Source organism: Sturnus vulgaris, chromosome 2, assembly GCF_052056855.1.
Source record: "Sturnus vulgaris isolate bStuVul1 chromosome 2, bStuVul1.hap1, whole genome shotgun sequence".
NCBI lineage: Eukaryota > Metazoa > Chordata > Aves > Passeriformes > Sturnidae > Sturnus > Sturnus vulgaris.
Window position 1 is genome coordinate 51,450,710 of NC_142244.1, and position 12,716 is coordinate 51,463,425.

At 43.0% G+C, this 12,716-nt stretch overlaps 1 long non-coding RNA gene across 1 annotated transcript; it reads right to left on the minus strand.

Moving 5' to 3' along the window:
* Positions 1 to 466: 466 nt before the first annotated feature.
* Positions 467 to 12,404, minus strand: LOC148224778 (uncharacterized). Its single transcript, XR_015801951.1, has 2 exons — positions 11,974 to 12,404; positions 467 to 1,114 (listed from the first exon to the last, which is right to left on the minus strand). It is a non-coding gene; the product is annotated as an uncharacterized LOC148224778 (long non-coding RNA).
* Between the last annotated feature and the right edge of the window lie 312 nt (positions 12,405 to 12,716).

A 12,716-nucleotide genomic window follows, 5' to 3' on the forward strand; every position in this document is an offset into this window, starting at 1 on the left:
TGCGGGTTCTTTTTCCGGAACAGCTTCCCTTTTTCACTGGGAGTACTTTCCATTTTATTTTACATGTAGTACCATGTACTCTGCAGTAACCACTCGGGACTAAGGCAGCTGACAGAGGCTGCTCCCTTCAGCATCACTGGCTTTTGAGCACTGTGTAGCAGGAACCTCACTACAGCTCCACAGCATGTCCTAAGTAGCTCTGGCAAAAGCCTCTAAAACACTTTTATTGCTGAGGAATGCCCAGTCACGAGTCTTCTCTTGTTATTATTCTCTGTGTGTCTCTGAAATTCCTTCCCCCTTTGCAGTAATACTATCTTTGCTCCCTCCTGCCAGAGGGTGCTGGAGTGTGGGCTTTGATTTATTGGCTAGTGGAGAAAGGGGTTTGCTGGGATTTTTCCCAGGAAGCACGGCACTTCCTCAGGCTAGTTTGCTAAAAGCTGAGTAGAAGCACGTTACAGAGACCAGAGCAGATGGGCAGCTTTTATTTAAATGAGAAAATGCTCTGTGGTGACAGGAGGGGGAAAAATCTTGGGAAGAGAATGAGAGAGTTCTCTGAAAGTTCTCTGCAGGAATCCAGCTCTAACAATGGCCCTGAGGTCTGGGTCCTCCCACTGCCAGATGCTGGCTCCAGAACAATTTATTTAAAGGCTGGGGATGATTAGACCAAATGGAAAATAAGATTCAAGCAGTCTAGCCAAGGATTAGGCTGACAAACTCTCAGAACAGCTCTGCTCTGTATTTGGTGGGCCAAGAGCTGAAAATATGTTTTCCTTCAAGCTGATGACTTTGAAAATGCAAAAGCCTAGAATGCTGAAGCTGGGAACTTGAATTAATATTTCATAAGAGACAGGATCTTTTTTTTACGAGATTGATTCTACTGGCAAAGCTTTCGCAGTCTTGCACATCACAGCACAGCACAGAGAATTCACCAGCAGGTTTCATGATTAAATGTTACAGGAATTACTATTTTTTTTAATTTTTGTGAGAGAGATTGCTGGGTGTCAGAGAAGCTGTAGCTTGACACTGATTTGATGCCAGGGAAAGCAATTATAGCAGATACTCAAACCAAGAACTCCAAGAAGCAGCAGGCGACATTGCAGAGTCCAGTAGTCCCCTAGGAAACATCAACCACATTATTACTTGATGCCAACAGTTAAAGAAATATCAGCAATAACCTGCACTGCAGCAGCTTTTCCAAACGAGCTAAAACCAGTCTGCACTAAGTAAGGCAAAATCAAACAATTTTGTGTGCATCAGGTGCAGCAGTAGCTGCTTATTCCAATGGGTGAGGTAGTAAAGGACTCAAGGACCATTAGACACACATCTGACTCTTGGGAGAGGAGGGAGTAAGTCACTGGAATAGAGAGATTTCACACTGAGAGAGTACAGTCTGTTTCAGGAGTATGATAAGAACAGATACTCCTGAGAAGATGTGGACCAAAGAGGTCCACACAGCCAGAATCAGTATCCAGGACACCAGCATGGTTTGGGATGGTGTCCACACAGGAAGACATCTGTTGAGTTAAAACCTTTTAAATAGTGCTACTGAGCTGAAATTTGAGTGAAGAACTACACATTACAGAGACTTAATGAGAATCCCTACTCAAGCTGAGAAGCTAAAGGCAAGTCATGGCTGGCCAGCAGGCCTCATACAGCTCCAGTTCCTGCAGAAGAGCTGCCTTACAGTACACAGCCCCGTTCAGAGCTCCAATGTGGTGTTTTGTTGCACGAGACTTAAATCACTGACACCAATGCAGACATGCCCAGCAGTTTCGGTGTCACTCAGATTCTCCTCTCTGCTCCTGCCTCCACTTCTCACACAGAAGATTTGGTAAAAATTAGGGGAACTATCCTTTTTTAGTAGTTTATTTCCCGCATAACTCTTTCTGATTTTCCTCTAAATTAACTCTGTAAAATAAAGCTCAGGAAATGTGATGGGTCATGGCATGGTCCCAGCTGGCGAGTTGGTTTTGTGCCTCCGGGCTGATGGGTACATTCATGCTGGTGGACAGAGTCCCCTGGGTATGTCTGACAACTTAGAGATCAGGAAAAGCTGGAACACAACCTTTAGCTTGGCTAGCAGCCAGGCATGCACTTGGCCAGGTAAACTTGCTCCCAAGAACATGCTAAAATGAATGGTATTTTGTGGGTATCACTCCCTCATGTCTGAGCTGCTCCCCAAACACCCACTAGCTGCATTTGAAGGTTCAAGCTCAGATATTTATTCTTTGAAATTTCTTTTGCATCTGAGACATTTGGAAAGACAATTAGCCACTCACTGTAATATTCATAAGCATGACCTTCACCACATTGTAGTGCATGGCTTTATTGTCTGGATGCTTTGTAATCATCTGACCAAAATGCTGTGATTGTTTCAAAAAGCCAGACTCATCTGAACACAAGCAGATGTGGATTCACAAGATAAAGCATTCATTTCTATGTCCAGAACTCCCCCGGCAAGAGCCAGCTGAGGACATCTACAGAGTATCACTATTGGAGCTGAGCTCTTATCTGGGTGTGACCAACTTACCGGGAAAAAAAAAAGTATCCCAAAATGGTTGACACCTGGTAATCTTTGAACTGTGGTATTTTGACTGAAGTGCAGAAAAGGAAGTGATGGTGGGCATAGGAGGAATTATGTTATAAGACGATCATTAGCTCTATTTAAAGCTCACCTCTTTTCTGCCAGTAAAATGTGCCAATGCCGTGACATTGAAAGATGAGATCTTCCACTGAGAAAGAAGGATATGGTGAGACTGGGCTGATGTGATATGCCTCAGGAATGCTGTCCCACAGAGAGAAAAAACATCACCACAGGCTTCTCTCACAGCTGACCACAAGCAGTTCTTCCTGTCGGGTTGTCCCAGCTTGCTCTCACAGGGAGTGCAGTGAATCCGGATGTGACGGATGAGGCAATTAGTTTGTGGTCCTGGCAGCCCAGGGGAAGACTCTTGCCACAGCAGGTGCCCTCTCAAGAAGCCCATTGCCTAAAGCCAGAGGCTGACTGATTGTAGAACTGGCGGCTGGCTTATTAGGAGTGTGTTACCAGCCACAGATCAAAAGTTGGCTGAAACCTGCTCAGCAAAGCAGGCTGATGAAACATGATCAAAGGAGCTCTGCCCTTCAGGACACTGAATGAGTCTCAGCTAGGAATGCAGACAAAAGTTCACCAATCCTCCTGGAGAGCTGACAAAGACATACTTTCTGCTCATCCAAGAACCATGCAGGTTAAAATATTCCCATGTCAAAGAAGAGGAGCTGACTTGTTTCACCTGACCATCAAATAATATTGTTTCATGTCTGACCAGTATCACAGAGTTCTGGGCCAGCCGCACTTCATGGGGTTTATCCTAATACTGGTTTTAATCCCTTAAAGTCTACCTTTGGAGTGCCAGAAGAGAGCTGATTTTCCCCAAAGGCTGCAGCTTTAGTCACCTCACTTGGAGATCTTCCTTTTCACAAAGTGCATTGAAACAGTGGTGAAGACTATGAAGATCTGTCTAGCAGGAGCAGGTTGCACACACAAGATATTATTGCCTTACTGTGTCCTTTCTTACCAGCACATTTATATATATATATATATATATATATATATATATATATATATATATATATATAAATCAGGAACAAGAGAGTAGACAGAATAGGAAAACATTAGGGATATTTTGGACACCACAGGCCTCTTGAGAGAATTTATTCTTTGGTGATGGTATGTACATTCATGCACTAGTCAAAGAAAATGTCAGGATTCCATTTGTTTTATTTTGTATTTGAAAACTATATACTCTTCTCCTTACCACAACTTTGCCTTGCCTTGCCTTGCCTCCTTCCAGCCACCCTCTTGGGGTCATAAGGAACAGGACCAGACCAGGTCCTAACCTATCTGCCCTCCTACCCCATCACTGTAAGGAGGGAACACAGTGTTTTGCAGCAGGTCCCTTTTCCAATGTGTTCATCACAAACTGGCACATCTGCCTTTGTCACCATTCAGAATAGGGAAAATCCTTGGTAATCCCCTGTTCATAATTGCAGTTAAGTGGGAAAACATCCAACACAGATGTATCCACCCCCACACCAGTCTTCAGCATGAGAAGCAGATGCACCAGTAACTCCAGAGCCTTTCCTTGCCATGATGATCCTTGAAAAGCAGATATTCCCCTTCCTTGGCTATCCACTCTTCGCAGTTTGCTTGGCAGGGACAAGCATCCTGAATCTCTCTCCTGACAGACTTAGTGTGAACAGCTTTCATGTCTATGCCTTTCTTTCTCATTCACTGACCACCAAAATAGGAGCTCCTGTACCCAGACAGTTGCTTTCCATTGTTTCCTGAAGAATGAAGGAGGCTTAGAACTCTTATTTTTGTCCTGCATGCAAGAAAGGGCCAGGGCAAGGCTGACAAACAAAAAGGAAGACTGGAGTCTGTTGTATTTTTCTTCATCTGGCCAGTGACTCATTTGGCATTGCTGTCTCAGCTCAAAATTAAAACTTAGATATGATCCAATTTGCAACCCATAGAAGGAGGCATTTTCCTCTCTCTGTTCCAAGACTCTCCCAGTAGGCCACAAAGGGTTCAGCAGATAGAATGTTTTCTGTGCTGTATATAATGAAATTACATTCACCACAGTTTCTACTGGGAGTTTTTGAACTCCAGGTTTATTTCTTAAACAGCCACCGAAGATTTTATTGCCAGAACAAATAATTAAAGATAGAATGGGGAATCTTCTCTAATGGATATATGTATCTCAAAGGAGATAAAATGATAGGTTTTAGTCAGATAATTTTTTAGGGATTATATCACAGAGATTATATGTTCAATTATAGAGCAAATTTATATGAAGCAAAGGTTTTTAAAAGTTATGCCTGCTTACCCATACCAGAAATTCCTTAAACTGCTCAAAAATTGAATAATCACCCATTAAAATAATTATAACTTAGAAATGAAGCATTAAAGAAAGGTAATAGAATGTGAGCTGTCAGCCTGTGTGATATATATGTGATTGAACTCTCTGGATGGATCCGTTTTCCAGTTACAATGAAGCCTGTGCTAGGAGCTACCATTCTTAGACAGCTACTGATTTTAAAAGAACATCCAAATATATCTCTATTATTCTATATCTTTTTCTAAAAAAATTTCTCAGCTAATTCACTAGTCTCCAGGGCAGCAATTCTACACAGGCTTCTGACTACTTGTACTTTGGAAAGTTCTGCCTGGTATTATTGGTACATCAAAGCTTGAATTTTAAATTTGAGAGTAACTTGACAACGTTAGGAAAGTAAATTAAGCACTTTGAGATGGGGAGTGGCTCCGTAGCAATATATATATAAATATAACTGCAGTCAGGAAGTCTTTCCCCTTAAGGAATTACATTCATAACCAGAACACAAAATAAATCAGCTCATGAGAAAGTAGAGCAATCAGTTAATTCCCCAGCACACTGATAAATCCAGTTCCATGAACTATAGCTATGTCACCCAGCTACATTCTCCCTGTTTTAAGCACCTGTGTGTGAGGAAGGACAACCACTCACAAGAGCCAAGTACTGTCCTGGACCTCTCACAAGGGACCACTGATTTCAGATGGCAGCACTATCTGGATGGTGCTAATCACTCTGATAAAGCCTTTACTTTCAGGGAACATTTTTCCATAGCAAAAAAAGCCCAAAGTCCCATTCTAGGAACTGATATATTAAATAAGGTTCATGTCTTCACTTCGTCAGTGATTCATGTAATGAGATTTTTTTTAGGGCTCAGAACCAATTGTTTAGCCTCTGTTTAATATTTTAAACTTAGAGAAGAGCTCATTTTTCTCTTCAATTTTTTTCTTCTTAGTGCTTAGGTAAACATAATAGATAGCAATATTCATGTACCAAAACCAGCTTGGCTTATCAGCTCCCCTCAAAATGTGTCTGTCAGAGACTTCAGCACAGGACCCCGTGTTCAATTACAGCATCTGCCTTTCAGTTGTATTAATCAAGACATGACAGAGATAAGTGTCTCAATGCATCTTCCCATCCTTCACTTCCCTTCCCATCAGCCACTCTCGCTGCAGGAATAGCTGCAAAATTGGTCAGAGTGTCCAGGTTATTCTCCTTCCTCTAGGTTTACTGGAAAATACTTGTTGATTTACACAGTTTCCCATAGGTAATTTAATGTATTTAATCTGCAGTTGTGCCAAGGATCTGTTTGTGCAAAGCTTTTTGTGTGTGGAGCTGCCATTGACACTGGTCAGCTGCAGAAAATTTAAATACTCAGAACTTCATCAACTCTGTATCGAAATAGAAGTGAATCTCCAAGAAAAGAAGAAAAAGCTCATTTTGAACAACTCCAAAAGAAACATTCCAGTATCTTGACTCAATTGGAAAGTAATAGGATAATCTAGAAATCAGATTCAGAATCCAGCAAGAAAGAGGCTCCCACTGCTAAGAGAAACAGGATGTTGCTTCTGGTGCTTGCAGGAGATGCTGATATATAACACATATTTTGGTGTAATGGGGAACATCTAGATTGTTACTGCGATACTAAATTATGTTTGAATAAATAAACCCTATATTTTCACTCATTTACAGCTCTGCCTGCTTTCTTTTCTGCTTTCCTTACTTGTCATTGTCCCCTCATACACATTCCAGGCAGGTCTGCTGTAAATCCTTTTCATCACACTGTCACACTTATTGACATTTCAAGGACATTTCATTTGAAATGTTAAGAAATACAGCACTTTGCAGCCTTCCAGGAAGAAGCATAAATGGCTGTCAGAATTTGAACTAATGTCCCATTTCCAGCAGGACCCAAATCCTGAGACGCAACATCTGGAAACAGAAATATCAGAAAAACTTCTAAAGGCCCACACACAGTTTTGTTTTGTCTGTGACACCACTTCATGGCAACAATTCACTCACAGCTTGGTGCTGTAATTTAGCACAAGCTACCTCATTATTTTTTGCCTGGCTTGTCTGTAGTTTTACCCTTCCACCTGCAATTATGTTCATTTTGTTGCTTCCTCAGCATGCAGCTCTCCCCAGTTCCTCTTCTTCCATTATTATTCATACCACAAGCTCACTCAGAAGATTCAAAAATTATTGCTTTTGTAGATTATCAGCACCAGATCCTCCCTGATGTCATTCACAGGAGTCCTTGACAATTAACAGCTCGATGCCATTGAAGGTGTTGGAGGACACAGATCGCTGTTGTCAAGCCCACAATGTTCTTGGAGATAGGGACTACACTGCCAATAGGCAAACATATGTATCAATAAAGAAAAAGATGGTGATAGCGTCAATATGGAGTCTAAACAGCAAGAAGGAGAAAGAGAACCAGCCCTTGAACTATGAGACATATGGCAAAGAGAATAATCAAAGGTGACCCTGGTAATGGAGTATGTGATGCGGGACTTGGAAAGGTTTGGAGATGGTGGAAACCAGAAGGTAGAGTAGGCCCTAAATCTTTGTGGATGGAGAAGGCTGGTGCAGCTGTGCATGAGTGGAGGCCTGTGGGGACAGCTGTGCTCCTCAGCACCTGCTCAGTGCCAGGGCTTTGCTGCTGAACCCCAGCTGTGGCACGGGTGCTCCTACATGAACTAAGGGGTTTGTCATACACTGCTTTCCCTATTCGAGGAATACCATTTGCAAAACAGAAACATGATATGGCACAGAGTAAAAGCCCTTATTCAGCTTTGATCTACTGGAACAGCAGTATTTGGCAACTACAAAGAACAAAAATATGCCACTGTAGACTAACTAGATATCTGTGTCTCTAGTTATTATTTCTCTGCTTAAAAAACAAAAAAAACCAAAAAACCAGCCCAAGTATGGGATCTAGATCTTGATCTGCTCAAAAGTAATTTCCCTGATGATGGATTTTGCTTTCCCACCATATCCTCCTCTGTGTGAATCTTGTCCTTGTAAGAGACCAGCACTACCTGTCATGGATATCAGAAAGGAGTGAATCAAGGACTGTCATTGTTCCCTTGCTCTCCATCACTCTTCCCTCAATTGCTTTGTTTCTTCTTTTGTTTGAAAAAAAAAAATCACACAATCGATGATATGCCAAGGTGAGATTCACTTTTCGACCCACCCTCTGGAATTGCAATGAAATTGTGAAATCATGGTCTTCAACAATATGCCATTGATGGCCTTTGAAAGTGGAACAAAAAAGTCAATAAAGTCTCATTTCTTCAGAATTACTTCTCTGTTGTTTTTTCATATTTGCCCTGTAGGATGTTTGGCAATTTGTCACACAAGCACACATATCCAAGTTGACTTATCACACACAGTTCTTTAAAATAATACTGGAGGAATTCAAGAATTTCACTTAACACAATATTGTGAAGAAACACATCAGGGTTCTATTTGCATTAGCTATAATTCCCTAATGTCCCAGTGAGTCTGTTCAGCTGGAGCTTGCAATTAAGCTAAAGTTGTTTATGCAATAATTAAGTTTTTAATCATGGATATCTTTTAGAGCTCTATTTGTGGAAAACCATTATTTAAGAACGAACTTAAGTCCAGATCAATGGTCGTCTTGGGTTAGACAAATGTCTCAAAAAGTGACTAAGATGATACTGAGGTAATTTTCTATGATACCAACAATTGTCACTGGTGTCTACTGTGGAGTCTACGTTTGAGACAGTAATGAGCAATTCAAAGCCCTATTTTCCAGCATGCCCAGACTCTGCCTGCTTATGTGGTCCATAACAAGAAGCCATCAAAACATTGATAGGGAGGTGCCAGTATGGTTTGAACACAGGCCTGGCTCCTCACAGTCTATATAGAGCCAACACTGGGAAGTCTGAGGTCTAAACCACTTTTTTGGGTATCAATGTCATAGGAAGCATCTGAGCAGGACACTTAAGGGGTCAACCACCTCTTGTGTTAATGCTTAGCCCTTGGTAGTGCTGTTAACTGGACAAGTTTGTTCATAAATAACCATCCAGGTTGATTTTGTTGCAGATTATTTCATTTTTACTGCCTGTGTAGAGCAGGATTCCAGTGCCACAACCCTCTCCAGAGAGTGTAAACCCTTTCTGTTGGCCTCCAAAGTAGCTCTGCATTGGCATGAGGTTGTGAGTCCTCAGCATCCTACACCTAGTGCAGCTCAGTCCCCATGATTTGCACTTCCTGCTACAGTGGTGCTGGACACAGCCAGCAAAGCAGTGATTCATGTGCCCCAGCAACCTCTGAGCCCAAAAGCATCCCCAGACTTTTCATTTGGGAGGGAGCTGTGTTCCTGGGGACAACTCTCCACAGCATGGGCTCTAACTGTGCAACAACATCACTGGGCCAAATCCTCAGCTCTTGCTCAGTCTCTCTTCTGGGCTGGTTTATCTTTACAAATAAAGAGCAAGACAGAGACAACAAGGTAGAACAAAAACAGTCTCTGCCCTTTCTTTGAACAATCCATGAAATCATAGCGACCTCGCCCTCACTGAAGGCTTTCTGGTGTTACCTTAATAAAAATAATTGTTGTAATTGCTCACTATAAGTATTCCAGGTTGACAATAGTTGTGTCTTATAAATGAAAACATGAAATGAAAAAATAGATGAAGCAACTAGCCTTATAGAGGAAATATCTAAACATTAAATCTAACATCACAGTAAGACAACATGAAGAATGTGGCTGTAACATTAACATCAACACCACAAGTTAGAAGTATTTCTTTAGTACTAAAAGTTTCATCAGTTGCACAAGCCTTTTGGTCCTGTTTGCATCCTTATCTCCCCTGAGAAAGCCCATGTCTCAAAATGAGAGCTTTCAGGGTCCCTTTGCCACCTTCATAGCGCCTAAAGCTGGTTATAGTACCAGGAGCTATCCACATCCAGTGGAGAATATCCATTCCTCTGAGTGAAACACTAACAACGTACAACATTTGGTGCTATAGCTCGTTCAAATGGTTATTTTCTGCCAAAATCCTGACCATGACCTAGGACTGTTCAGCCTGGAGAAAGTGAGGCTCAGGGGGGGACCTTATCACTCTCTACAGCTACCTGAAAGGAGATTGTAGCCAGGTGGGGTCTCTTTTCCCAGGTGACAAGTAACAGGACAAGAAAAAATGGCTCAAGTTGTTCCATAGGAGATTTAGGTGGGATTTTGAAAAATTTCTTCGTGGAAAGGGTTGTCAAGCACTGGAATAGACTGCTCAGGGAAGTGGGAGAATCACCATCCCTGGAAGTATTTAGAAGATGTGTAAGTGTTTGGGGGACATGGTTTAGTGGTAGACTTGACAGTGCTGGGTTAACGGCTGGACTTGATGATCTCAAAGGTCTTTTCCAACCTAACTAACTCTGTGATTCTGTTTCACCTTGAGGACCACAGCAGAAGAAGCAGACCGGACTGCAGCAGGGGGTGTGCCCTGGCAGGGCAATAGCAGTGTCTGCAGTAGCCTGTGGTCATGGGGGGAGAAGCTGGCAGAGCAATGAACTCCATGTGTCTGTCGTGGTGCTGGCCTGGGGCAGCCTGCATGCCCTACATTGGCAGGGTGGGAGGAAAGCCTCGTGTGAAGACCTGGTGAGCCCTGGGCACCCACTGAGGGTCCCTGTGGCTCAGGGCAGCTCCTGAGCTGGCACACATGGCCCCCCTCCGCCCAGGTACAAAGGATGGCAGCTTTATAACAGTGCTAGGTGATGAGACACAGGAAGCAAAAGGAGGTTTGTTTTGTTGAGCCAGGAGTCCCATCAGCCCTACAGCTCTCAGCCTCTCTAGGAATTTCCACTAGGAAGCAGAAATAGGGCTTATTAGCCCTTGCCTTTTTCATACATGTCTGAGTTCGGACGAGTTGCCTTGTTGCCAGTGACCACATACATTGAGTGCATCTTGCAGGGGAGCCCCTATCTGCAGCAAACTTTATGAGTTCCTAATTTTAAATCACATGTTTCTACGACTTTGCTCTGTTCTTGTATCTTTCTGCAGTATGTCACTGCCAGAATGATCCAGCCATGTAACAATAGAGGCCCCTATCTAAATCTCATCCATTATGAAAATTTCAGGCCACAACATACCTTCAAAAACATATCCCTTTATATAACCACTGATGCTCTGGGATGAGTCAGTCCATGAATCACAGGAGATACACCTAAAAACCCAGCTAGACCACATTCTGTTCTGTATTGTTAAAGAATTACTTTCTGTCATATCAAATAACTCTGTTCTTTCAGTTTGTTACTTTTGCCCTTCTTTCTCCCAATTATTTCCTTTTTTTCCTTGTAAGAGTTGCTTATTTGTCCCTAGCTGGAGGCACGTCCTGCCACAGTTATGCGTGCCGGTGCATTCCCCTTTTCACTGGATTCTGGGGGTACATGTGGAACCAGTGGGAATGCTCTCAAAGGTTGGGACACTCTTGGTTCTCATGAATGTTGCAGCAATGCCCAGAAATGCTTGCCAGGACTATGTAAAAATTGCATACATGATGCAAGTATGCTTTTAAGAACTGCAGTATGGAATCCCAGCTGGGGATCTTGTGCAACCTCTTTCTCATCCTAAAGAGAAGCTCCATGCTGGAATATCTTGCTGCAAAGAGCCTAGAGCACTTCAAGGAGTAAAGTATGAGTGCACCATCACACAGCACAAGGACTGCCTGTGCTGGGGATCTGTGGGCCATGAAGGACATGTATCCTTGTGGCTGCGTGCCTGGGTCCAGATGGGGTGAGCCCATGCAAATGAACATCTGGGACAGCAAACTTCTGACCAGGGCAAGCAGCTGCTCATGAGAGCAGAAAGTTGATTTTCCAAAGTATAGTTTTTCCATGAAAAGCAACTCTCTGTGTGATGCTGAAGTGTGGAAACCAGATAGAGAGAAAAACAAAACACTAGGGATGGGAAAAACTTTCTCATTATTTTTTTATCCAGTGCTAAATCAATTTACATTCAGCCCTCTTCTGGCCAAGTTTTCAAGATGAGCTGGCACAATCATGCTGGGGAGGAGAAAAACCAGTTTTCTCACAAGTGCTTCAACATCCATCTTTCCATCCCTCAACAACTAACCTGACTGCAGAGTGGAGATCAGTTGCAGGAGGAGATATCCCATTCATTTGGTAGACATTGATGTCCAGATGGAGAGGAAGAGTTCACTCCTGCCACCTGGGCATACTCCTGCCAGGATCAAGCCCAGAGACCAGGCTTATCTCATGCTGCAGCTCCAGCAGGACTTTGCTTTTCCATTTTTGCAAACAATTTGCCCAAACCTGAGTTCATTTTTGCCTGCAGGTTTGGAGGAGGGTTTCCCTCCTCAGCAAGGTGTCCCCTCCAATGGCATAAGTGCACTCCCAGCCTTCATGACCACATTCAACCAAGCTGCCAGCCCTCTTCTCTTTTCTTCTTGGACGGCTTTTGCGGGTAAAACACAATGAAACACGGGTACCTCTCCCGGTGCTGGATGAGCTCCCTGTCCCTCCTCGCTCTGCTGAGCTGGTGCTTTTCCCAGGCTGTGGCTGCAGAGGGCAGGGGAGGGGGCAGACATGGCTGGGCAGCACTGGCTGTCTCTCATGTTTGCATCACGGTATCCCGGGAAACAGAGGGAAAACAGAGAGTGTGTGCAAGCCAGAAACTAAAGCTAGTGAGAGTAATCTGCACTGTGCAGGAGCTGGAATTTCCATTTTCACAGGGAATTCCCCAGTTTTGCAATGGGATATTATTCTTTGCTGGATCAAAACCAGAAAGTTTTCAAATTTTCTATAAAACTAAACTTGGGAAAAACAAATAGATCCTTTGAAACCTGTTACGTTTGT